This window comes from Taudactylus pleione, unplaced genomic scaffold (assembly GCF_031769625.1).
Source record: "Taudactylus pleione unplaced genomic scaffold, aTauple2 ptg001032l, whole genome shotgun sequence".
Taxonomy (NCBI): domain Eukaryota; kingdom Metazoa; phylum Chordata; class Amphibia; order Anura; family Myobatrachidae; genus Taudactylus; species Taudactylus pleione.
Genome location: NW_028285433.1, coordinates 12,619,995 through 12,644,833, shown reverse-complemented (window position 1 = coordinate 12,644,833; position 24,839 = coordinate 12,619,995). Strand labels below are relative to the sequence as shown.

The 24,839-nt window shown below is 45.1% G+C and overlaps 1 protein-coding gene across 2 annotated transcripts in view; it reads left to right on the top strand.

The window, feature by feature from the left end:
* Positions 1-1,603: 1,603 nt before the first annotated feature.
* GNG7 (G protein subunit gamma 7) overlaps positions 1,604-24,839 on the top strand; it is a 31,660-nt gene continuing 8,424 nt past the window's right edge. Inside the window, exon 1 of one of the 2 annotated variants that reach the window (XM_088461244.1) lies at positions 1,604-1,696. The gene's annotated coding sequence lies outside the window, so the exon portion shown is untranslated. Of the gene's footprint in view, positions 1,701-24,839 lie in introns of both variants that reach the window. The other variant, XM_088461245.1, reaches the window with a different exon arrangement.

Here is a 24,839-nt window from a genome sequence, read left to right as displayed (position 1 = left end):
CATCGAAATGACAAATTGTTCACAATCACCATCCCGATGCACATGGCCCCCGCTGCCACCCCACTGTCGCTACGTTGCTGCCGGCATCTGCAAATGAGTATGAACTTGCCAATGCCTGTGTCTGTGGCTAACGAGGACGGTACACACTAGACAACGTCATACAGTACACACATGTGTGATGTGTTTGTACAGGTCTGCCACTCAAGGACTTGTTGTGTGAGCATGACGCTGGCATACTGTATTTTTATAGAGAGTTGTACAGTGAGTTTAACTACAAAGAAAAAACTTGAATAGTAATGTGTTAGGCTTATGTCCAACGGTCTTGTCATTATAAGGATTGCATTGTTTGGGATCTGTGGATTTGAAGATTTGAAGTTTTACAAATAGTCCATAGAAAGGATGGTAACATTGTCAGCTGTGCAGTTGTGATACTGCTTGGAGTATACATACATCACATTTAAAAATAAGCATTATATTTAGTGACACACACGTTTAAGTTTGTATGAGTTACAGTGAAAGGAGTTGTTTACAGACCTAGGGCAGTGGTTCCCAAACTTTTCTGAATCACAACACCTTAGTGCATCAGCATTGTTTTCATGGCACCCCTAAGCCAAAAGTTTGTTATTGAGAAATTCAGGAAAAATGTAGTAAACTAGTAAAGTGAAGTAACTTGTGCTACTTGTCATCCTTAGGATCAGTTATGTGTGGTGGACAGGTTTGTACTTGTTTGTCCACATATTTTCATTACATTGACCATAAAGAATTTGATTTGGTGCTGGACCACCTTCCTGTGGCACCCAGGGTGCCGTGGCACACAGTTTTGGAACCACTGACCTAGGGGTTGATGTATCAAGCAGTCAAAACAGTGAAGTGTACCACTGGAGAAGTTGCCCATAGCAACGAATCAGCTTATATTTGTCATTTTATAGAATTAACTTCATAAATGCTACCTCAAAACTGATTGGTTGCTATGGGCAACTTCTCCACTTCATTGTTTTGACTGCTTAAGACATCAACCCCCTAGTTTTCATCAGAATTGCAAGCATGTGTGTATGTATGTATTTATGTATATAAACATACTTGTTGACATTGGAGTGAATTAGCCAGCTTTACATGTATTGCTACATGTGGAACTAAACATTTTTCAATGCAAAGTACACTTTAATACAGAGTACAGCTTTAATGCAGAGTACACCTTGATTCATTACTATAATGGCCTGAATATATGTGTTGCGTATAGAGGAAAACTTTTATATTTTGTTTTTAAATATATGTATTGTATAACTATACATATCTATACACACATATATGTACATGCTCATTCATAAGTATATATATTGTCCTATGTTACTTCCCATTTAAGTGATAACAAACTGTGCAGCAGTCATTGCTGTCATAACATGAATGCAAACATCAGCGTTCGCCTATTGCAGTGGCATTATATTTAATTTCTGGGTAGTTTATCTTGCTAGGCTCCTGACTAGTTCTGTGTGTGTGCTGGAAATAACGCTGATAGCTCAGATTTATCTGCTGCTGGATGTGCACAAACTGCTGGCCAATCCCCGCTTCTCCTTGCAGCAGCGTCTGCATTTGTTCCCTCACTGGAAGCAAATCCAGCAACTTCCTGCTACCTTATTTGTCCTTCCAAGAATGGTTTCTCCAGGCCCTACGTAGGAAAGCCTGTCACAAAGATGCTGTGAGTGAGTTTCTGCAATTGCACGATTTTTATATTCCCAATCTGTGTCCAATGCTTGTCACAGTAAATAATCTAGCACTGTTTATTGCTGTTCGCACCCTGAGCATGCTATAGAGATCTTCTTTGTTGCACAAAAGTGATCTGCAGGCTTGAGAATCACATATACATTAGTGAGGGTGTTCCTATGCATGAGATAATAGGTCAGGGAAGCTAGGGAAGGGAGATATGGCTATAAAGAAAAAGGCTTGTCTCTTGTATTTTTGGGGGGATATTGTCTTTAACATAGATTTTATTTAAAGTCTTTTGTGTGGGCTTGTTTATCATGTTGTAATTGTCATTTTGACAAGGTCTGACGATCAAGTAACATTCTAGCACAGCTTGTAGCTGAAATTCCATTTTCTTTTAAATATCTCAGAAGGTCATATTTCTGTTGTGTATATTAATGTATCATTTATGGGTTCTCTCTAAGTATGCATATTTATATTATCATGATTGATTTGTTGTTGGTATTAATGCTAATACCTAATGGGTACACACATGTATAGCATGTATGTGGATTTCCTCGGATATATATTTGTTCTGACCCTGTTCAGGCTGTGCAGAATAATTATACCCAACCAGGAAGGTCTAGATGAGACTCTTGGGTGTGTTTATGTTGTGCTGTGCTGTGACTCACCTCTTTCATATTAAACTCACATATAATAGACCTTATGCTGATAATATAGACAACAGTTATGATAATTTTCCTATAACACTGGGTCTGCTGGATGAGGTTCTTTTTGCTTAGGGTTTTGCATTTGTTTTTACATTTAGCCGCACTGTGTATATCATGCAATTATGTTTTCCTAAAAAGGACACTGGGTATAGTATAGTATAAAACAACTGATTGTCTGGACTGGGATGTAGTTATTTTACAGCCGCACAGGATGACGGCGGTCAAAATCCTGGCGCCGGAATCCCAACCCGCGGCCAGGACACCGGCACCGGAATCTCGACATCAGTTGAGATGACAAAGCCGGAATCCCGGCAGCCGAGATCCCGAACTTAAGTATAGCGGGCCAGCTTAGCTTGTAGCTGCGGGAGGGAGGGTTAAGTTTAGGCACCACGGGAGGGGGGGGGTTAGGGTTAGGCTGTTGGAAGGGGGAACTCAGGGTTAGGCTGTGGACTGGGGGGGTTAGGCTTAGACACTAAGGGGGAGGGTTAGGTTTAAGCACTAAGGGAGGGAGGGTTAGGCACTATGGGGGGGAGGGTTAGGGTTAGGCACTATGGGGGGAGGGTTAGGGTTAGGCACTATGGGGGGAGGGTTAGGTTTAGGCACTATGGGGTCAGGTTTAGGTTTAGGCACTATGGGGGAAGGGATAGGGTTAGGCATTAACGGGAAGGGTTAGGGTGTGGGGGAGGAGTGTTAGTATACTTACTAAGCCCCTATCGGGATTCTCAGCATCGGGATGCCACTGTCGGTCTTTTGAAAGCCGGGATCCCGACTGCCGGTCTCCCACCCAACCCGCCTTGACCTCCTGAGTATCAGTAACATTGAAGTTGTTTTGCAGAGAAGAAAATGCTGTGTACCCCCACAAAACATGGGACGCATACTTATGCACCCAAATGCTGTGTGGGTAACAGGAGGGCTAGGGGAAAGAGGTTAAAATCTGTGTCATCTGGATAGTGTGCCTATAGCATTAGAAAGGCAGTGCATGGCCATTTCCTCAGTCTGCACTGTGTAAATGTCGCTGTCCCCAACTCTCTCCCACTGAAGTTTTCATATATAATGGTGTTTTTGCGCAAATATAACGTCACAATGCAGCATGCACTAGCAGAGCCGTAGCTAGACATATTGGTGCCCTGTGCGACAGAGAGCATTGGCGCCCACCAAAAACACCATCTACTCTTTTTCTTCTGGGATGCTTTCTCATGAGAATTAGCCTTTGCTTCCCTCTCCCACCCCCCTGCACCTATCACTGCCTACTTCTCTCTAACACCCCCTGGACCTGACACTACCTTCTTCCCTCTCACCCCCTGCACCTCACACTACCTCGCCCCCAGTACCTCTCAGTCCATACTTGTTGTCCGCGCTGACAGGCTGCTTCTCCCCTTCCCTGTCCACCTGGCTGGCAGTGGGCTCTACATGAGTGGCTGAATACAGCTGCTACTCCTCCTCCCCTTCCCACTGGAGGTGGGCTCTCTACAGCGGCTCGGCTGCGGCGACTCTGCACCAAGAAGGGACACATCTTTCATCAACGCTGGGATGGAGTATTGGGTCCCAGTGCCAGGGCATGAGGGCAGGTGTGGCGGCAGTTTAAACTTTGCACCGGGGCGTGAACCAATCGTGGTGTGGACCTGCAGCCTGCTGGTCCGCAAGCCATGATTGGCTAGCAGCCGGTACCAAATTTAAGACCACCTCTTGTTTTTGATTGTATAAACCGGGGCTCCCGTCCCAATACACTTGTGAGGAGCTGGAATGAATTGCAGGGGTGAGGCTGCCGGCTGGTGTCATGTCAAATTGCGGTGGGCGGCCGGTTCCGCTCTCAGGATTGTGGCGCTCTGTGCAGTGGCACCGGCCGCACCACCCTAGTTACGGCCCTGTGCAATAGCCTTGTACTCCCTCAGCAATGACCTTTAATGAATGTAGTTTTTTTCTACCTGGAATCTAAATCTGGGTACATGTTATTAGATATATCATGCACATCATATAGTGTGTACGCCCGATCCGTCATTCACGACAGTCGTTCATCGCATCATTCCATCTGCTGTTCTGCGCGATAGATGGGATGATGCAATGAACGACGCAGTGTTGTTACATGCAGTGTGTAATGACACATCGAGCTGTCAGACACCGGATCGTGCAGTGTGTACGGCTCGCGCATTGTACCGTTACATCGCATCATCGCTTGGTGACACATCGTATAGTGTGTACCCAGCTTAACGCCAACTCTTTTTTCACTAGTTGCATTACATAATGGGGCCTTTTCATTATAAAGCGACTGCAACATTGTTCATTTTACCAACCACAGGGCTATGCAGGTAGATCAGCAGTGTTGCTCTAAGTGATGTGCACAACCGCACATTGGGCCAAATGTAATAGGATGACAGTTTAGATAATGTGAGAGTTTAGTAGTAAGCCTTCACACTATTTAAACTCTGCCAATGTAATAGAGTCTGAGAACATGCAACCTTGCAGGTATGCGTTTATGATGCCGGCGGTCGCTATGCTGACCGTCGGCATCTCCACTACAGAATCCCGGCAAGGGTTAATTAACTTACGCCGGGAGACCGACGCCCGGCATCCCGATCGAAGGGATGCCGGGCGCCGAGTGCGGATAGCCGATTTAGGTTCCGGGTTCCGGGGGAGGACTTAGGGTTAGGCACCCCCCTGCAGGTTAGGTTTGGGCTAGGGGGAGGGAGGGTTAGGTTTAGGGGGGAATTTAGGGTTAGGCACCCCCCCCCGGGGGAGTTAGGTTTAGACGCCGGGGAAAGGGGGGGTTAGGTTTAGGCACTTAGAGGGGGGATTAGGGTTAGGCACAGGGGGAGGGTTAGGGTTAGGCACTCTAAAGGAGTGTTAAGGTTAGGGGGTAGATTAGGTTAGGAAATACTTACCTTTCGGACGATCGGGATTTCCTTCCACGTCGGGCTGGCGCTGCCGATTCCACCTTGCATGTTTTTAGACTCCAAAAACATTCACAATTTAAACAAATTTTTCCCATTTTGAAGATATGACTCGACCAATGTGAGAGGTTACTGGTAAACCCTATTACATTTGGCTCATTACGTCCACACATCACTCAGAATTGAATCAGCCCCATAGAATGCTGGAAAAAGATAACTACAGTATTACTATCCCTACCCCCAGAGAGTCATTAGGATACACTTATCCCTAATGTAACAGTAGTTACAGCTCTGTGGATGAGTATTGCAATGGGTGAGGGGTGATGGATGTTGCTGGCTGCTGCTGTGGTCTGTGCTGCTGGTTGGTGCTGTGCTGGGAGAGGGGTGCTGGGTCACAGGCGGAACTAGGGATGGTGCTAGGGGGCACCGCCCAAAATCTTGCCTAGGGCATCAAACTGGTTAGGGACGGCTCTGAGCTACTGTCACTTTAAAAAATAGACAAGCATCTCACAGGCTATTACATTTCCCCCTTGCCCTCCTGCTTCTTACAATTCAGAGCGCTTTTGTCAAAACTATATAGGGTGAATCAGCCAGTGAATGAACATTTTCAGGTTTAATACAGTAATCTTAGATTAGATCTATTGACTATGTTTTATTTATGTAAGTCATATTATTCATTTACTGAAGTGTGAAGTTGCTAGCATTGTGCATTCTTTCACTGGTACTTTCTACACCTCTCCTGTTTCTTGGTTGTAAAATTCTGACTATTCCTTCACTCTTTAAAAATTTATTTTAAAAGTATATAGCAATGATGATGGTACTCAAAATAGTGTTTATTTTGTATATTCTACATATAATATCCCATTAAATATGAAAATTCTCTTACCCGTTGATTCACTGGACAATTCACCCTACTACTCACATGGATGACAGGTTTGTCACAACAATTTTTAATTATAAACTGGTGATCAGTCTGTAATCCTGCAACGGTAGATTATGACTGGTAAGATATATTACAGTTACCCCTATTTATATCAGCAGCTACTAACAATAAGTTAATGCATAACAGACCTATAATAAGTTAATCAGAGTTGCCTACCCTCCCGCATCCTGCGGGAGACGCCTGCTGTAACAAAACCCCGGATTCCAAACTGTCCCGTAGGGAATCCGGACTGTGCATGCACAAGTCCAGATGGTACAGGAACTGGATGAGAGGACATCATGACAAGCAACATCTGGAATCGCCCTGCCTTCTAAGAGGAGAAGTCCGCCTAGATCTGCCTCCGCTCCGGCCTCCAGACCGCCCACTAGCACCGAGTGCTATGCAGTGAAGACTGACACTTGTCTCCTCCAGTCGCCTTGATCCACCCCCATGCCCGCCTCCAGACTGCCTGCTTCCAACAGAGGTATTGAAGGAATGGCTGGTGCTGGTCTCCCCTGGTCCGCCTCCGGCTCCTATTTCACCAGTCGCTGCCACTCAAACTCCAGAGATACCTGGCACTGCTCTGCTGCTGCCACTGAAAACACTGCGCTGACGGCAGCCACGTTCAGTCCCTCAATGCAGGTCTCCTCTCTCCAAACGTTCCCACAGGACTCCCTAACAGTCTGCAATGCTGCCCTTTTATAGTCTCCCCTCAGCCCCTGGAGTGTGCTGGCTCCCCGCTGGACCCACATTCCACTATCCCTCTCTTCTTATGGTCTGTCCTCCAGCCACACTAAAGCTGCCTACACACACAATGATTTTTTGAACGATTATCGTTAAACGATATCGTTTAACGATAATCGGTTGAAAAAATCGTTCACTTTCTGAGTCAAACGATGAACGATAATCGTTCATGCGCGTTCACGTTTGTAGTTTGTAGTTCAGTCAGACCTGTCAACTCAACGATTTTCATTAAGGGAATATGCAAAAATCGTTTGTAGTTCAAAAAAATCGTTCATTACACTTTAAAAAATCTGACAGATAATCTGACAGAAAATCGTTCATAAAATCATTGGTAACAAAATCGTTGTGTGTGTATGAAGCTTAACAGACAGGCAGGGCTCCCCATTTTGAGTCCGGTGAGAGAGTCCCTGCCCCACAAGCCCTATTAACTTGAACAGCCTGGCTGGCTGGGGTAAATCATAAGAAGGGGGCAGAGCATGGGGGCAAAATAAAGTAAATATAAAGAATATACAAGAACAGCCAATATACTATATTTATATTAAAGTAATTATACAATTTTAACATATGTATTTACATATATGCAAGAGCACACTGGTGCAGGTGGTACTCCCAGAGTCCAGGGTACCACATCTACCCTCCTGCATCCTGCGGGAGACTCCCGCTTCACTGCAGATTTCCCCACTACCCCAGAATGTTTAACAAAACTCCAGCTACCCCAGTGTCCCTTAGGGAATCCGGTCTGCACATGCGCAAGTAAGGATGGGATAGGGACTGGGTGAGAGGACGTCATGATGCCCGGAGCCTGGAATCTGGGTACTAGCCGCCGGCTACAGTGGAGTTGTGTGTAACGGTGGCCATCTACCCAGCAGCATAGGCATGCGCAACTGTGCTCCGGCACACCCTAATGTTGGCACCTGGTGCTGCATGCTGGCTGACCCTCTGGTGATTTCTTCAATAGTGCAGTCACCACTGTGAATATATAAGAATAGAAGCTGATTGTCAGAGCAAATTTATTAAAAATACATTATAAATCTACTCAATAAATGACCATTGCCGGCCGGCACAATAAAATATATATAATCAACATAAATATAAAAATTTAGTACAAGGAATATGATCACATAGATAGTATTCCATACAATATATGTAGCTTTATCTGGATTAATATCTATTTTATCTTAATTCATAATATTAGTAAAGCCATATATTGTGCAAGCAAATCCGGCTTTGGCTTATAAATGTGAACGGCACTTGGCTCTTGATTAGTAGACGAACTTTAGTAATGATAGCAAAAAGTTCCATAAGCTGTAATCAATGTTGTTATTATATAACCACATATTTCACAGGCAGATTCAGCAATCAGCGGTTAGCTTTGAATTGGTAACTTTGTAGCAACCAGCAAATGTTCAACCAAACTGTCTTCAGTGTTGTTATTGAATGATAGTAACAGTTCAGCCACACTGATTTTACCAGTATCCAGCTCACTGTCCTTTATTATTATTATTATTATTATTATTATTTATTAACAGTTTCTTATATAGCGCAGCATATTCCGTTGCGCTTTACAATTGGAGACATTAATAGAAAAAAGACTGGGTAATAACAGACAGATATATAAGTAGGAAGACCCTGCTCGCAAGCTTACAATCTATATATGATCCATTCCCGGCATATGGGATTTAATAGACATTATAAGATCCGATGATCCCGTCCTCCGTGTGTCTATGTTAAAATAGCGACTTTTCCTACCAGCTGCTTGTAGCGTTCCCTATACACAGTTATATCCAGAGGATATATGCGCAGACCACCACGACACAGGACGATTCTCTGGCTGGCAGCAAGCGTGGTATGAAGCAGGTAGTTCCCTAACGTGTTTCCTCCACCTATTAAAATCAGCGGCTTCCTCATAAGGTATCATCCTTCTCTCTGTGTTGCCCCTTTATCCTCCCCACTCTTAGGGTGCGCATGCCTGGTAAATTTGTATTCCAGGACTCGTTCTCATTTATCCCACACGGACATGTGCATTTATATTTAACGGAATTGTATTCCAAGTCTGTTCTTCTTTTCCCCGCATTGGTTCAATATACTTTTCACAGTTCATGTCTAGTGTTATTATAATCCAATCATTACAGAAATTAGCACATTATTCAAAACTAAATAGACATAAATAAAAATATATACATATATATTCCCCATATATAAATATATATGTATATCAGTATGATGTATCAATGATGTCATTACTTAAAGGCCACTCATCTAATAGTATGCAATGTGTATAAACCCACTTATATACATAAATGTGTATACCCATACTCCCCAAAGACGCATGATATAGAAGTTCTAAGCAAATTTATCTAACATTGGCATCTAATTCTATATATTCAAATCCCAGGTATACTGTATATGTACACCCATACTTTTTGCAGACACAATGTGCACAATCCCAAATATATATAGTTCTAATGTTGCATCTAAGTCCATAGTAATATATATATATATATATATATATATATATATATATATAATATATACACATACAGTCAGGTGCATAAATATTGGGACATTGACAGAAGTTTCATATTTTGGCCTCTATTCACCACCACAATGGCTTTGAAATGAAACAAACAAGATGTGCTTTAACTGCAGACTTTCAGATTTAATTTGAGGGTAATTACATCCAAATCAGGTGAATGGTGTAGGAATTACAACGGTTTCTATATGTGCCTCCCACTTTTTAAGGGGCCAAAAGTTATGGGACTATCAACTCAAAAGCTATTTCATGGACAGGTGTGGGCTATTCCCTCATTATTTTATTATCAATTAAGCAGGTAAAAGGTCTGGAGTTGATTCTAGGTGTGACATTTGCATTTGGAATCAGTGAAGCAAGCCATCACTAGGCTGAAAAATCAAAACAAACCCATCAGAGAGATAGCAAAAACATTAGGTGTGGCCAAATCAACTGTTTGGAACATTCTTAAAAAGAAAGAATGCACCGGAGAGCTCAGCAATACCAAAAGACCCGGAAGATCACGGAAAACTGTGCTGGATGACAGAAGAATTATTTCCCTGGTAAAGAAAAACCCCTTCACAACAGTTGGCCAAATCAAGAACACTCTCCAGAAGGTAGGTGTATATATGTCAAAGTCAACAATCAAGAGAAGACTTCACAAGAGTAAATATAGAGGGTTCACCACAAGATGTAAACCATTGGTGAGCCTCAAAAACAGGAAGACAAGATTAGTTTGCCAAACAACATCTAAAAAAGCCATTACAGTTCTGGAACAACATCCTATGGACAGATGAGACAAATATCAACTTGTACCAGAGTTTTGGGAAGAAAAGAGTATGGAGAAGGAAAGGAACTGCTCATGATCCAAAACATACTACCTCATCAGTGAAGCATGGTGGTAGTAGTGTCATGGCGTGGGCATGTATGGCTGCCAATGGAACTGGTTCTCTTTTATTTATTGATGATGTGACTGCTGACAAAAGCAGCAGAATGAATTCTGAAGTGTTTCGGGCAATATTATATGCTCATATTCAGTCAAATGCTTCAGAACTCATTGGACGGCGCTTCACAGTGCAGATGGACAATGACCCGAACCATACTGCAAAAGCAACCAAAGAGTTTTTTAAGACTAAAAAGTGGAATGTTATGCATTGGCCAAGTCAATCCCCTGACCTGAATCTGATTGAGCATGCATTTCACTTGATGAAGACAAAACTGAAGGGAAAATGCCCCACGAACAAGCAGGAACTGAAGACATTTGCAGTAGAGGCCTGGCAGAGCATCACCAGGGATGAAACCCAGCATCTGGTGATGTCTATGCCTTCCAGACTTCAGGCTGTAATTGCCTGCAAAGGATTTGCAACAAAGTATTAAAAAGTGAAAGTTAGATTTAGGATTGTTTAGTTTGTCCCATTATTTTTGGCCCCTTAAAAAGTGGGAGGCACATATAGAAACCGTTGTAATTCCTACACCGTTCACCTGATTTGGATGTAATTACCCTCAAATTAAATCTGAAAGTCTGGAGTTAAAGCACATCTTGTTTGTTTCATTTCAAAGCAATTGTGGTGGTGAATAGAGGCCAAAATATGAAACTTCTGTCAATGTCCCAATATTTATGCACCTGACTGTGTATATATATATATATATATATATATATATATATATATATATATATTATATCCTCCATATATAAGACAGATTATTTGAACACTGTTAATATTTATATATTGTTCAAGTCAATATTATCATTAAGTCCATTAGGCAAAATGTTATTTAGACAATAGATCCAGTAAGCCTCCTTACAACAGAATCTACTGTACTTATCTCCTCCTCGTATAGTCGATTCAATAAGCTCTATACCCCGATCCTTTTTGTCATAAGGAGATATGCTTAGATAATGGATGTGTTCTAATACCATTAACAATATTTATTTTATGCTCCATATATTTAGTATTTAGCATCCTCCTAGTTTGTCTTACATATTGTCTATCGCATCCACACTGGATGAGGTAAACAACATAAGTATTTACAGCTTATATATGCTTTAATTTTATATTCCTCCTTTGTACTATGGGAGCTAATTTTAACTAATTTTCTCAGATTATTTATGCATGTAAGACAAGATGTTCTCTCACATTTATGGAATCCTACAGGCCTGTGTGGTAACCAATTTTTTTAAACTTTTTCTTTGTCATTATCCCTGTTTCTCTGGAAAGGCTTTTCACTAGATAAGATTGCAGATTTTTTACTTTCCTAAAAATCACTGGTATGGAGATGGAGAGGGAGGACCTGGAAGAGTGGGGCACTGCGGACAATCTGAATTTCTATACTGCTCGTCCACTGACCATCAATTAATGGAGAGGAGAGCTTGTGGGGAGCTCTACCCTCATGTGAACTGTGGTGTGTAGTAGTAGTGCACAGGCAGCACTATTCCACTTCGCTCCTTCCTTTATTGCAGGGGTGGGCTGGACCAAATGTATCTGCCGCCTGGGCTAGCAGCATAGAGATCAGGCTACCTAATAGATTGCCGGCCTGCACAGTGCAGTGCAGCAGAGCCAGTGCAGCTGCCAACGGATCCTATTCCGCAAAGCCTGGCCGGCTCCCCTGCTCTCTGAAGCGTTGCAGTCCGGATGTCAATGCTGTCAATGGAGACAGGAAGAGGAGTCAGACACGATGGAGAAATATTCTATGATTCGTGCTGAAGACGCCAGAAGCCATGAGAACAGCAGCCCTAAAGTAAGTTTTGTCCTGAGAAATGCAGACCCATGTGTAACTGCTGTGAGCATTCACTGGTGCTTATTTGTATAAATTCTAATGCAATGACTAACAAGTGGTGGTGGAAGATGTATTTAGGTTTTATATATTTCGGAATCTTGGCGGGTCCAACAGGGATCTTGTGATAAGATCCCTGTGGGCAAGGCCAGGCCCCCGTGACTCGCGGCACACCCCCTTGAAACTCAACAACGCCCCCTACGTGAGCGCCCGTGTCTAAGGCGCACGCACAGGGCAGACTGCCAGGGCTGATCTACAGCCCAAATCTGTCCCTGCCTGTGGGACCCACCAAGATTCCTGAATATATAAAACCTATACACATCCCCAGCCACCACTTGTCAGTTATTGCATTAGAATTGTACCTTCCAGGTATTACAGCCACATATACCTATTTTTTCTACAGTCTTCCCTCCCATTCCCCCCCAGGCAGTTTTGTACTCTACATGGGATGGGGGATATGATGCTATCTGGATAGATTGGATAAAACATTTGAATGATATTTAGTTTATTGAGAGGAACATTATGAGAAGGGGACATTAAAGACATTAAAATATTGCTAGACACGCCCTTGGGTGTTGTTACTAGCCCCCCTATAGGCGGTGCTAGACACACCCCTCCAACTGTGCACACCTTCATTAGTGTTCCCGCTAGGTTTAGGGCCAGGCAGGGTGCACGGGTAGGGGGTCACTAAAATAGGGGCACGGCCCCATTGACATCACTATTGGGGGCGGTGCAGCCCCGCTGATGTCACTTTTGGGGGCGTGCCCAGCCGGCGGTGTCACTAATAGGGCCGTGCCTACGGAGGTGCTGGGCTTCCCCGAAGCTCTTCCTTAATGTGAATAGATGCCGCTTCCCTGCAGCTGTGCAATACCGTATACATCAGAATCAGGACCTTAATCTGCTGTTACTAACTGAGCAGTCAATCAAATGTGGCGGGCAGGTGTACTTCTTTAACTGGCCACATGGAAAGATAGCAGTGGCATTATGCTTCAGCCCTGTCTTGCACTCTAATTATACAGAGGGGTTAAAGCAGAATTAAACGCAAGTCGGCAATTGTGTGCCTGGAACTAAATGTATATTTGCCCCTATGTCCATGTAGGCATCTCTGTTATAGCCTAGTTGCGCCCCTTCAGCCGTAAGTGGAGGTGCATCTAATTTTCGTGCGACTGCTGTATTTAGGTTCGAGATCATGCACAGAGCGAAAGCACATAAGATACGTTCTGCAAATAAACTTGTGATCAGCTCTGCCCCAAAATGTGCAGTTATAATTAGTGTGTGAAAGACTTTGACTCCTTATGCCGAGTTCTTAATTGTACTAAATGGCTTAGTGCACCTATTGGACAGACTGAAGTGTTTGTAGATATTGTGTGAAGCCATGTCACTGATTCCCCACACCCACTCATGTGCTAATGCTCTGATCTTTCCAGTCCAAGACTCATCCCAGTAATTACCCAATAAACAAGCACTAAACAATGGGGGCTCTATTTGCCCCAATTCTCTAGTACACTAAGGGATTCTCGCCCGCTGCACAAACTCACATGATTATGATGTCATAAAAACAGAAGCTCAGATCCGGGAAATCACAGGCTTGTCTTGTATTTTCTGTCTGTGGCTGAAACGTGGGCAAAAGTAAAAGAGGCATCAGCCGACAAACATACTGTAAAACACTGATTCAACAAGGTCAGTCCTTTGTCTCCTAATTTCTTTTCAGATGACCTATATCTTGTGCTGGATACTACAAAGTCTATTTTTAGATGTCTTTTATTTTTACCCACCATAGAGAAAACTGTTCATAACTCCTCTCCTGTTTATATAAGTGATTCATATAGTAGTGACCATGACCCAAGGATGATTTATTTCTGTTGTGGAATATTTCATAGATAAGGAGCAGCAACTTTCTAGAGTAATTTCTTTCCATTGTAAAATATGTTACTCCCATTACAAAAAAATCTGCCTTTACTGTGAATGATGTGAGCACGGATATTCTAGGCAAGATGTACTAACTGTGTGGTGTACATCCCGCCAGTCACCACTAATCACATATGTACTAACATATGCGTTTAGTATCGCAAAAGACAGCTCTTGCGATAAGAGCTGCCCTTTGCGAAGGGCTAATGCAGAGGTGAAGGCAAGTTGACAGTAATTACTCCTGCATTGCATGCATGAACTAAATACGCGCTAAATGTACGCATCTCTTCAGATGCTTCAACCCTATCTGTATACTTGGATTCATGGCTGTCATCATAGTCAGTATGCAGTTGCACCACCCCTATCCCTGGTACTAAACATCTGTCTGGAAACAGGCATATCTTCCAGCAACTGCTGGGCTCAGCTCACCCAGCCGGCCCCTTGGTTGTCACGGCAATCTCCTCCGTCCAGATGGGCTACAGAAGGGTAGCGCCCACCCATGGCTGCAGGAATATAGTCTTCGTGCAGTCCAGGTTCAATGCAGCTGCGGCTTCCCTTCTCTCTGTCACAGTTGGTGCTAGCGAGTTACCTGTATCAGGTGATGAGCTGGAATCACTGGAGGCCGGCTGGACTGGAACCATGGTTAACATGAATAGCTCTTTATTATAAGAAGTGGGTAGCAGTGAGAACTGCCTTTGGTGATGAGTGACTGGAACTGGAAACTGTAGACGTTGGAATGAGACCAGAAGGAGCTTGGAGGGACCGGACTGGGACCGGCAGGTAGGCTGACTGAGCTGGTCGGGGTACCAGTAGATGAGCCTGCAGATGGATGGTAGCACGGAAGCTACTTGGTGCAGCTAACGAGCCGTGAGGTGAGTGGTCTTGGAGGAACCGGACTGGGACCGGCAGGAAGACTGGTATCTGGATGGCTACGTGGAGCGGCCGGTTAGCCGTGGGTAGACGCTGGTAGCTGGGTGGCTACGTGGAGCGGCTGGATAGCCGTGGGTAGATTCTGGTAGCTGGGTAGCTACGTGGAGCGGCTGGATAGCCGTGGGTAGATGCTGGTAGCTGGGTGGCTACGTGGAGCGGCTGGATAGCCGTGGGCAGACGCTGGTAGCTGGGTGGCTACGTGGAGCGGCTGGATAGCCGTGGGTAGACGCTGGTAGCTGGGTGGCTACGTGGAGCGGCTGGATAGCCGTGGGTAGACGCTGGTAGCTGGGTGGCTACGTGCAGTGGCTGGATAGCCGTGGGCAGACGCTGGTAGCTCGGTGGCTACGTGGAGTAGCTGGATAGCCGTGGGTAGACGCTGGTAGCTGGGTGGCTACGTGGAGCGGCTGGATAGCCGTGGGCAGACGCTGGTAGCTGAGTGGCTACGTGGAGCGGCTGGATAGCCGTGGGTAGACGTTGGTAGCTGGATGGCTTTGGGGAGCGGCTGGATAGCCGTGGGTAGACGCTGGTAGCGTGGAAGCTACTTGGTGCGGCCTGGGAGCCGTGGGTGAGAGATGGTAGCGTGAAAGCTACTTGGTGCGGCCTGGGAACCGTGGGTGAGAGATGGTAGCGTGAAAGCTACTTGGTGCGGCCTGGGAACCGTGGGTGAGAGATGGTAGCGTGGAAGCTACTTGGTGCGGCCTAGGAGCCGCGTGGAGAAGCTGGTAGCGTGGAAGCTGCGTGGAGCGGCCTGGGAGCCGTAGGTGAGAGTCTGGTAGCGTGGATAGCCGAATGCAGCAGGCTTACGGATAGCACTGGTCTAGGAACCAGCAGGAGCCTGGGACATACTGGCACACAGAGGAACAGCTATAGCACAAGCAGTACACCACGGAATGTAACACGATGTTCAAGCACTGAGTGCTATTAGAGGAGGATCTATATACCTAGAGTCTGGCAGCGATTGGTGGATACAGACAGGTGGTCTGGCAGTGGCATTCAGAGTGGAGCAAGGCACAGCATGCAGAGGGAGTATTCATCTCTGCAGCCCTTGAGAAACAGGACCACACCTGTGATTCCAATTAAGACTAGCAATGCTCACAGACAGAGCAGGGTCCAGGTGTTTAATCAGTGTGGGGGGAGAGCAGTCTGCACACACAGAGATGTTACAGCCAGCATGATTCAGCCAGAGCAGATGTCCCAGGAGAATTACAAACACAGATCCATGGAGCAGCTGGCAGAGGTAAGTCACAAAAGGTAAAAACTAGCCAGGATTGTGACAGTACCCCCCTCTTCAAGGGTGGACTCCGAACCCCCAAATAAATACATAGGAGAACATGAAAAAATGAGACGCCCAGGAAACTGAAAAACTTTCTTCCAAACATGACATTACAGGAGCTTCAAACATAGGAACACCATCACTCTAGAAACATCTCTTTAGACATCTTCTTAATTCTGCATTATTGGGATACCAGAAGTGGAAATTCTTCAAAGGGGATGATTCAAGACCTTCGTCGATTCTTCTTTCTGCTGCGAGAACGTTTGTGCCAACCAATGGACATGGGATCTCTGGTAACTCCTGTGGAAACACATGACTGGAAAGGACAGGTCAAATGGCAGATGGTTTTCAGGGAATGGAGAATTATCATATGCAGGATCAACTTCAGACTCCGAGTCAGTATCTAAAGGTAAAATCGAAGGTTTAGTAGGACTTGAACATTGATAGGACTCCTGGGAGGAACTAAGTGAAATATAACCAATTTTGATGGTGTTTTGGGAGTTACCGCAGTATGAAGAGGACAAGGAGGTGGCCGCACATCTCATGTTCAGGGAAGTGGAGGACTCAGCAGAGGATGATTCTTTAGTAGCACCAACAGACTGCTTGGACCGATTTTCAGAACTAGAATTTCGTTTGACAGGTTTTAGACCAAATTCTTTAATAACAGCTTCACTGAAAGTCTTTGGCCCTCATTCAGAGCCGCTCGTTAGCGGCAGTATGCTCGTTCCGAGCGATGTTCGCACATCTGCGCATGCGTACGGTTTTTAGTACGCATGCGCGAACCAGTCAGTGCAGCCGAAAATCGTTTGTGCGCTATATAGCGAGTGCCTGCTATTTTGAGTGACAGAATGAGGCGTATGTGGGTGGTAACAGGGGAAGGTGCTTGAAAACGGGGGAGTGGAATTCGAACGCAGGCGTGCTTAAAGGTCAAAACGGGCGTTTTAAGGGTGTGCATAATTAATCCAGCAGCGTCATTGACCACGTCACTTGGTTTTTTTAAACTCAGAACTGCTCGCAAAATAGCGGTTGAAAAAACCAACCACAAGAATAGCGAGCAGTTCATGCGCTGTACGATGTACTCGATTAATCAAATAAATAGCGGACATGACGTATGGTGAGAGCGGCCAGGGGGCGTTTTTATCAAATAAACGAGCGTTTGTTTTGCTCGCTCGTTCAGACTTAGAGGTGTGAACAGACTGCAATTTGCGAACGGATCATTTGAATAGCCACCCCTTGTTTTTGAACGAACGACCGCAAATAGCGAACGGCTCTGAATGAGGGCCTTTGTTTTTAGAAGCACAGGATCTTTAGACTCGATGAGAGGATTGGCCCAGTCCAATGCCTTACCTCTAAAGGAAGAGAGAAGGTACTTAGTAAGGTTGGTAGGAGTGATACCACAAGCTGGATCTGCTTCCATGATTGCAGCATATTGCGTCAGTAATGCAAAGTATTGCGATAAGTCCCCATCAAAATATATGTATCCTGGAGTATCCAATGAAGTTTGTGTGTTCGAGGATTGTGGAGCATATTCAGGTGCAGGGCTGGAAGAGACTTGAGGATGCTCTGATTGTTGAGGAATCAAAACAACTGAAGTTGACAGCTGTTCGGTACTTGGACCAACTAAAGGAACTGAAAGGAGTCCTGAAGAGCCAGAGACAGCAGCTTCAACATTCGAGGCTGAGAACAGGCTACAGAAACTGTCATCCTCTGGAACGATATTTTCAGGAGATGCTGAACAGGAGCCATGATCAGGATTAGTAGTACATGACACTTCTCCCTGGGAACTGGAACCTGGTCCCCACTCCTGGGGCATGAGACTTGAGACCACCTCCTGGGGTGCGATACTTGAGGCCCCTTGCTGGGGTGCGAGACTTGAAACCCCCTCCTGGGGTGCGAGACCTGAGACCCCCTCCTGGGGTGCGAGACTTGAGACCCCTTCCTGGGGTGCGAGACTTGAGACCCCCTCCTGGGGTGCGAGACTTGAGACCCCTTCCTGGGGTGCGAGACTTGAAACCCCCTCCTGGGGTGCGCGACCTGAGACCCCTTCCTGGGGTGCGAGACTTGAGACCCTCTCCTGGGGTGCGAGACTTGGGGCCCCCTCTTGGGGTGAGAGACTTGGGACCCCCTCTTGGGGTGCGAGACTTGGGACCCCCTCTTGGGGTGAGAGACTTGGGACCCCCTCTTGGGGTGAGAGACTTGGGACCCCCTCTTGGGGTGCGAAACTTGGGACCTCCTCTTGTATTGTGAGACTTGTAACCCTCTCCTGGGGTGAGAGACTTAAAGTCCCCTCCTGGAGTACAGAACTTGACACTCCCTGTTGGAGTATGGGACCCAAAATCCCCTTCTGGGGAAGCTGACTCGACTTTTCCTTTTGGGGTATGGAACATGAACCCCCCTTTTGGGATGCGAGGACAGAGACTTCCTCCTGGGGTGAGTGACTCAGGGCGCTCGCTCTGAATCAGGGCCCTCCTACCTGTTTTTGGAGCGTCCTCATGGACGGTAGGGTCTCGCTGCCGCAAGCCCAGGAGTGATTTTGGCTCTATCAGAGCCAAAGTCACTCCCACTGACATCATTACTGATGTCAGTGGGGCCGGACTCAGACGGTAGGCGTTCCCATGAGAACGCCTCCATCTGGCCACCACGCCCACCAAAGGGGGCGTGCTGTCAGTCACCATCAACAGCACGCCCCCTTTGGTGCAAGACCCCGAGTGACGTATTTCTCGTCGCTCGCTGGGTCTCGCGCATGCGCAGTTGGGCCCGCGAACGGGTCTGAATGACCCCCTATGTACTAAGCAGAGTTAGGAGACAGAGTGAAAAGTGATAAGAAAGTGATAAGGTGCCAGCCAATCAGCTCCCAACTGTTATCTCACAGGCTGTGTTTGAAAAATGACAGTTGGGAGCTGATTGGCTGGCACCTTATCACTTTCTTATCACTTTTCAATCTGTCTCCTAACACTGCTTAGTAAATAGACCCCCAAAAGTTCGACAGACAATAGGTTGACAGGAAGAAAAGGTCGACAGATACAAAAGGTCGATTGCAAAAGGTTGACATGAGAAAAGGTCAACAGGTACAAAAATGTCGACAGCGACAAATGGTCGACACACATATGATTGTGATTACTAGATGACTGGGTCAGAGCACCTCCAAATCTGCATGTTTTGTGGTGTGTTGCCAGTATGCAGTGGTTTGTACCTATCAAAAGTGGTCCAAGGAAGGACAACCGGGGAATCGTGACAGGTTCATGGGTGTCCAAGGCTCATTGATGTGCGCGGAGAGTGTAGGCTAGCAAAATTGGTCCAATCCCACAGAAGAGCTACTGTAGCACAATTTGCTGAAACAGTTAATGCTGACTATGATAGAAAGGTAATGGGGGAGCATGGGCGTATCAATAATGGGTGCAGGGCACTCCCTGCACCCATATTTTCTAATACTTACCTCTCCGAAATCCCGTGTCAGCTGTAGCAACCCTGCACAAAACGTCTGCGGCGGCCATTTTCTCTGCATTTTGCACATGCACAGTGGGCAAATCGCCTAGAAAATGTGCCCAGAGTCTACTACTGCATCCACTGGGGAGAGAGGAGGGGGCCTCGGACGGGGAATGCAGACGAGCCCCTTTCGCTCTTAATATGCCCCTGAGGGGGAGGGAGGCTAGACTGCACACCCTAATTTTAAATAAAATAAGAGGTGCTATCATGCTGTGATTTAACTTGCAATGCAGAAAAACAGGAAAATGCAGGTGCACACTCTAATCACTAAGAATACTAATAATCAAAACAATTATAATAAACTTTACAATTTTAATGGAGTATAAATAAGGTTTCTTAGCACATATTTGGTCAGAAATGCATGCTCGATAAAAGGGGCGTGGCCGAGCAGGGGAGGGGGGCGTCCTTGTGACATGCCCCCAATTTGTCACACATGGGGGCATATCCAGAACTTACGGAGGTGCTTCGCTTTTTTTTCCCTAAGCCAGGGGTCTTCAACCCGTGGCCCGCAAAGCTCTGTCGGGTGGCCCGCCTACCGGGGGGAGCTGTTCCCCGCGGCCAGCCAACAGGCTCCATTTTCCGGGTGCCCGCTGAGATTTTGTTACCAGCGGGAGCCCGGCTCCCTACCTGCACCGCCAGACGGAGGCTGGAGCTCACTCCTGAGCTCCGGGTTACTTCTCCTGCAGTGCACTATGGGAGAGATGTGATGACGTCTCTCCCATAGTTCAGACAAAAGAGCAGCCGGGCGGACCGCAGGCAGCAGATGCGGGAGCGGGGTTTAAGGTAAGTAGTAGTATTTTTATTTTTTTTTTGTAAGCAGATTCACTACTACTAGGGGGCATTACTATTATGGGCACTACAATTAGGGGGCATTTCTATTAGGGGCACTACTACTAGGGGGGATTACTATTAGGGGCACTATTACTAGGGGTATTACTATTAGGGGAGCTATTACTAGGGGTATTACTATTGGGGGCACTATTACTAGGGGTATCACTATTGGGGGCACTACTACTAGGGGACAGTACTATTAGGGGCACTAATACTAGGGGACATTACTATAAGGGGCGCTATTACTAGGGGTATTACTATTGGGGGCACTACTAATATGGGCATTACTATTAGGGGCACTAATACTATTGGGCATTACTATTAGGGGCACTACTCTAAGGGGTATTTCTATTAGGGCACTAGTACTGGGGGCACCACTAATGGGGGCATTGCATAGGGGCACTGCATAAGGGGCACCACTCCTGGGGGCACTACATAAGCGGCACTATCACTACTGGGGACACTGCATAAGGAGTATTACAACTGTGGGCTCTACAGAAGCGGCAGCACTACTGGGGACACTGAATTGGGATACTACCACTACTGGTGGCACTACATAAGAAGCATTACCACTGTGGTCACTGCATAATGGGCAGCACTACTGGGGGCACTAAATAAGGTGTACTACCACTACTGGGGGCACTACATAAGATGCAGTACCACTGTGGGCACTGCATAAGGGGCATGGCATATGGGGCACTACCACTACTGGGGGCACTGCACATGGGGCACTACCACTACTGGGAGAACTGCATACAGGGCACCACTACAGTGGGCATTGCATTAAGGGCACTACTGCTGTGGGCATTATGTGTAAGGGGCACTACTACGGTGGGCATTGTGTATAAGGGGCACAAATGTGAGCATTGTGTAAAAGGTGAACTGCTGTGTGTCATACATGAATAAGGGACAAGACTGTGGTGTAATGTGAATTGGGTGAATCAAGATTGTGCTACTGTGTGGCGTATAGCTTAGTGACCCTCGGGCTTCGTTGAATTTTTTAATGTGGCCCACACTGTGTAAAGGTTGAAGACCCCTGCCCTAAGCTCTCCCCACCCGGAGGAGATAGTAACAGCAGCTTTCCCCACCCGCGGGACACTGGGAAAGGCACAGGGTAGGCTGTTTTAGCGGGTGCACGATAGATCGTTTGAAGATGGACCAAATCGTGTGCAGGACTGCCGGGGAGGAGTTTCAAGGGAAATCATACACAATGTCGGATCGTGTGCAGATCGGTAAGTGTGTAGGCACCTTAAGTGTTGCACGTGCCCTGGAGATGCTAATTAGTTAGACTTGGCCACATCTCCAGAAACGGAGACGTATATTTTACCCGTACCTAATGGCTGCTGGAAAGATACATGATGGCATCAGCGCATATTTTTAGGTGGGAATTAAATGAGAGGCGAAAGTGACAAGTTTTCATGGGTCTTACATATCACCCGATAATTTCACTTAACGCCTGTATACGGGTTCTAACTTTTCGTACAGTCCAATTACAAAATTGGTGATAAGTGTTTCACCCGATAATTCTTGCTGGTTTTACATTTGTTAAGTATAGGAGAAAATGGGGAAATCAGCCTGTACCCCAAAAATAGACAAAATAATATTATAGTATAGAATTCTATTAGTGGCCATAACAAAAGTATTTGGGGTTCTTAAATTGTGTCAAATGGATGTTATATGCATGTGTCTCAAACAGTGAAAAAATGACAGAAAGCAATAATTTTTCTGTATAATAATGATATATGTGTGTCATTTTAAGGGGCCTATTAATGATGTTAATTATTGGACCCTGATAATTAACATTCTAAATCGCAGCGGTTACCGGAGCAGTTCATCATTGATCCAGCGCGCTGACAGCTGATGCGAAATCAGCTGTCTCCACGAGTGACTTCACTGCTCCTTTTCTGTCACGCATGCCCACAAGAGCCCCAGCGTCCAGCGGAAGGAACCGGACAGGGGCGGAGAGATCCCAAAGGATCCCTCATCGCAACCTGGACTTCCTTCCCATAAGAAAGGAGCGGGTTGCCATCCCAGAGCAGGAGCATTCTCCATCTGTTATATTATATTTTCGGAGCTTAATGAATACTGTCCCCATACTAGCGGGCCATTCCGCAAAAGGAAGGTAAGTAGGAGATATCTGTGATATCTCCTGCTTTACCTCCTTGATGAATGGCCCAATAACGAAATTTGTAAAATTGCAGGTGAAAATTTTAATTTTCACCTGCATTTGTGAAAATTAAGTGATGATGAATAGGCCCCTAAGCCTCTTTAAAAAAAAACTTCAAAATACACCTCTAACACCAACCTGCAATCTTAAAAATACCTGTCCCATTAATAGAACACCCCCATATACCTGTCCCATTGATAGAACACCCCCATATACCTGTCCCTCATCAGTTAACTCATTTTTCTGCACCTTGTCTTTTTTCACCCCATAAATGACATGTCATTATTGGCCAAATTAAGCTAATTAAACCTTTCATTTCACCTAATTAGTCCCCATATTTTTACCTTCAAATAGAGATTTTCCCCAACTATTCACCTGCTCAGGAGGGGGTTAAAAATGTGTTAAATCCTGTGGAGAATTATCGGGTGTTAACTTCACCTGCAATTGAATTGGTAGATAACCACTTTTCATACAATGTGACACATTTTTACAAAACTTGAAAACTTTTCGCACAAAAACGGCTTATCTAATTGAATTCTCCTGTTACTATATTAAAATATGTTATAATTTTTTTTTAAAAATGTCATAAGCAGCACTAGTGCATTGCTTGGGCTGACTACAGACAAAACAAAGGGGTTCTTATGCAAGAGTAGTAAGCAGATCCAGCCTCTGTCAGGGTGGGCTGATTATACTATAACAGGGAGACCAGCAGTGTGGGGTTCCTCTATCATTTTGTGTACCTGCTTAGCATGAGGCTGAAACCCCTGTGCAAAATTGGATGTGCAAAAATATGCAGCTCTTACCCCTCTCTTGCACGTAACTAGCCCCATGCTTGAATAGCACGGGGTCCTTCTGGGTGCAACCTCTGGTGGGGTGGGTTCTAGGGTAGTAGAAAGGAAAAATAGATTATCCTATGGAACTACAAGTTCCAAGCAGCCACTGACAATTTGGGCATGCTAGCAGTTGTGGTGCTACAAGCAACAGCATGTTAGTAACTAACTATTGTGCTGCAAAGCAGATTGGACAATGCGACCCGCAAGCCTAAACACTATGCGATCTGCTCGATATATCTTTCTGATCCGCGTTGGATCGATATATCATGCGAAGGATCACATAGTGTGTACCCAGCTTAAGGGATGAATATCAACCAGGAAAATGTGATTTAAGTCTGACCATGTTAATATTTTACTATCTATTTTACATTAGATATCCATGCTCTAAAATTCTCTGCTTGTCTCTGAGTGACAAGGATGGAACCTGGAGGATAGCAGGGATGCTTTCTCTATGGTACAGGATTTTACTACCTGCTAAAGTGGGGCTTGCAGTTAATGTATTATCTTGCCTTGAGTTTTCAAGTCAATTAAAATACAAGAAAGTTGAAAAGTGTTCATACTTGGAAATATACAGTGTATCTTTGATTAGCGAGGTCGCAAATATATTTGCTACAGTTTCTGTAAGTTGTAGTTTAATGTTTTGTATTTCATTTGATTTTTCCCTGTTAGAAGTGAAAGACATTTTATTATCCCTTTAAAACTCCAATTACATCTTTCATTTATGTCCCAGAAGTAGAAATATTTAAATAAATGTTTTATTATAATTATGAGTTACAAGGCAGTCCTGCAGGTGAAAGGCTAAACATACCAATTGTGTGACTCTAATAATTATCGGGCATCTAGTGACTTGGAAACACCTTTCTCTAGAGCACATATGGATTAGAGTCCATGTGAGCATTTAATTTAATCTTAGCTATGCATCCCCTAGTTTTTGTAGAAACTGTATAAGGAATATGGAGAATTTATTGCCTGCAGCTATCACTGGTGGATGGGCTTTATAGTGAGAAGAGTTAGAAATATACCTGCTCAATATAGTGGGGTGACCTTATGTGTAAGGTGTTCCCCACACATCTCTTAGATTGTAAGATCATTTGTGCAATGCTATCTTCTGTTTCATGTCATTGTACATAATTTGTTATGTCATGATCCCCCTCAGTCTACA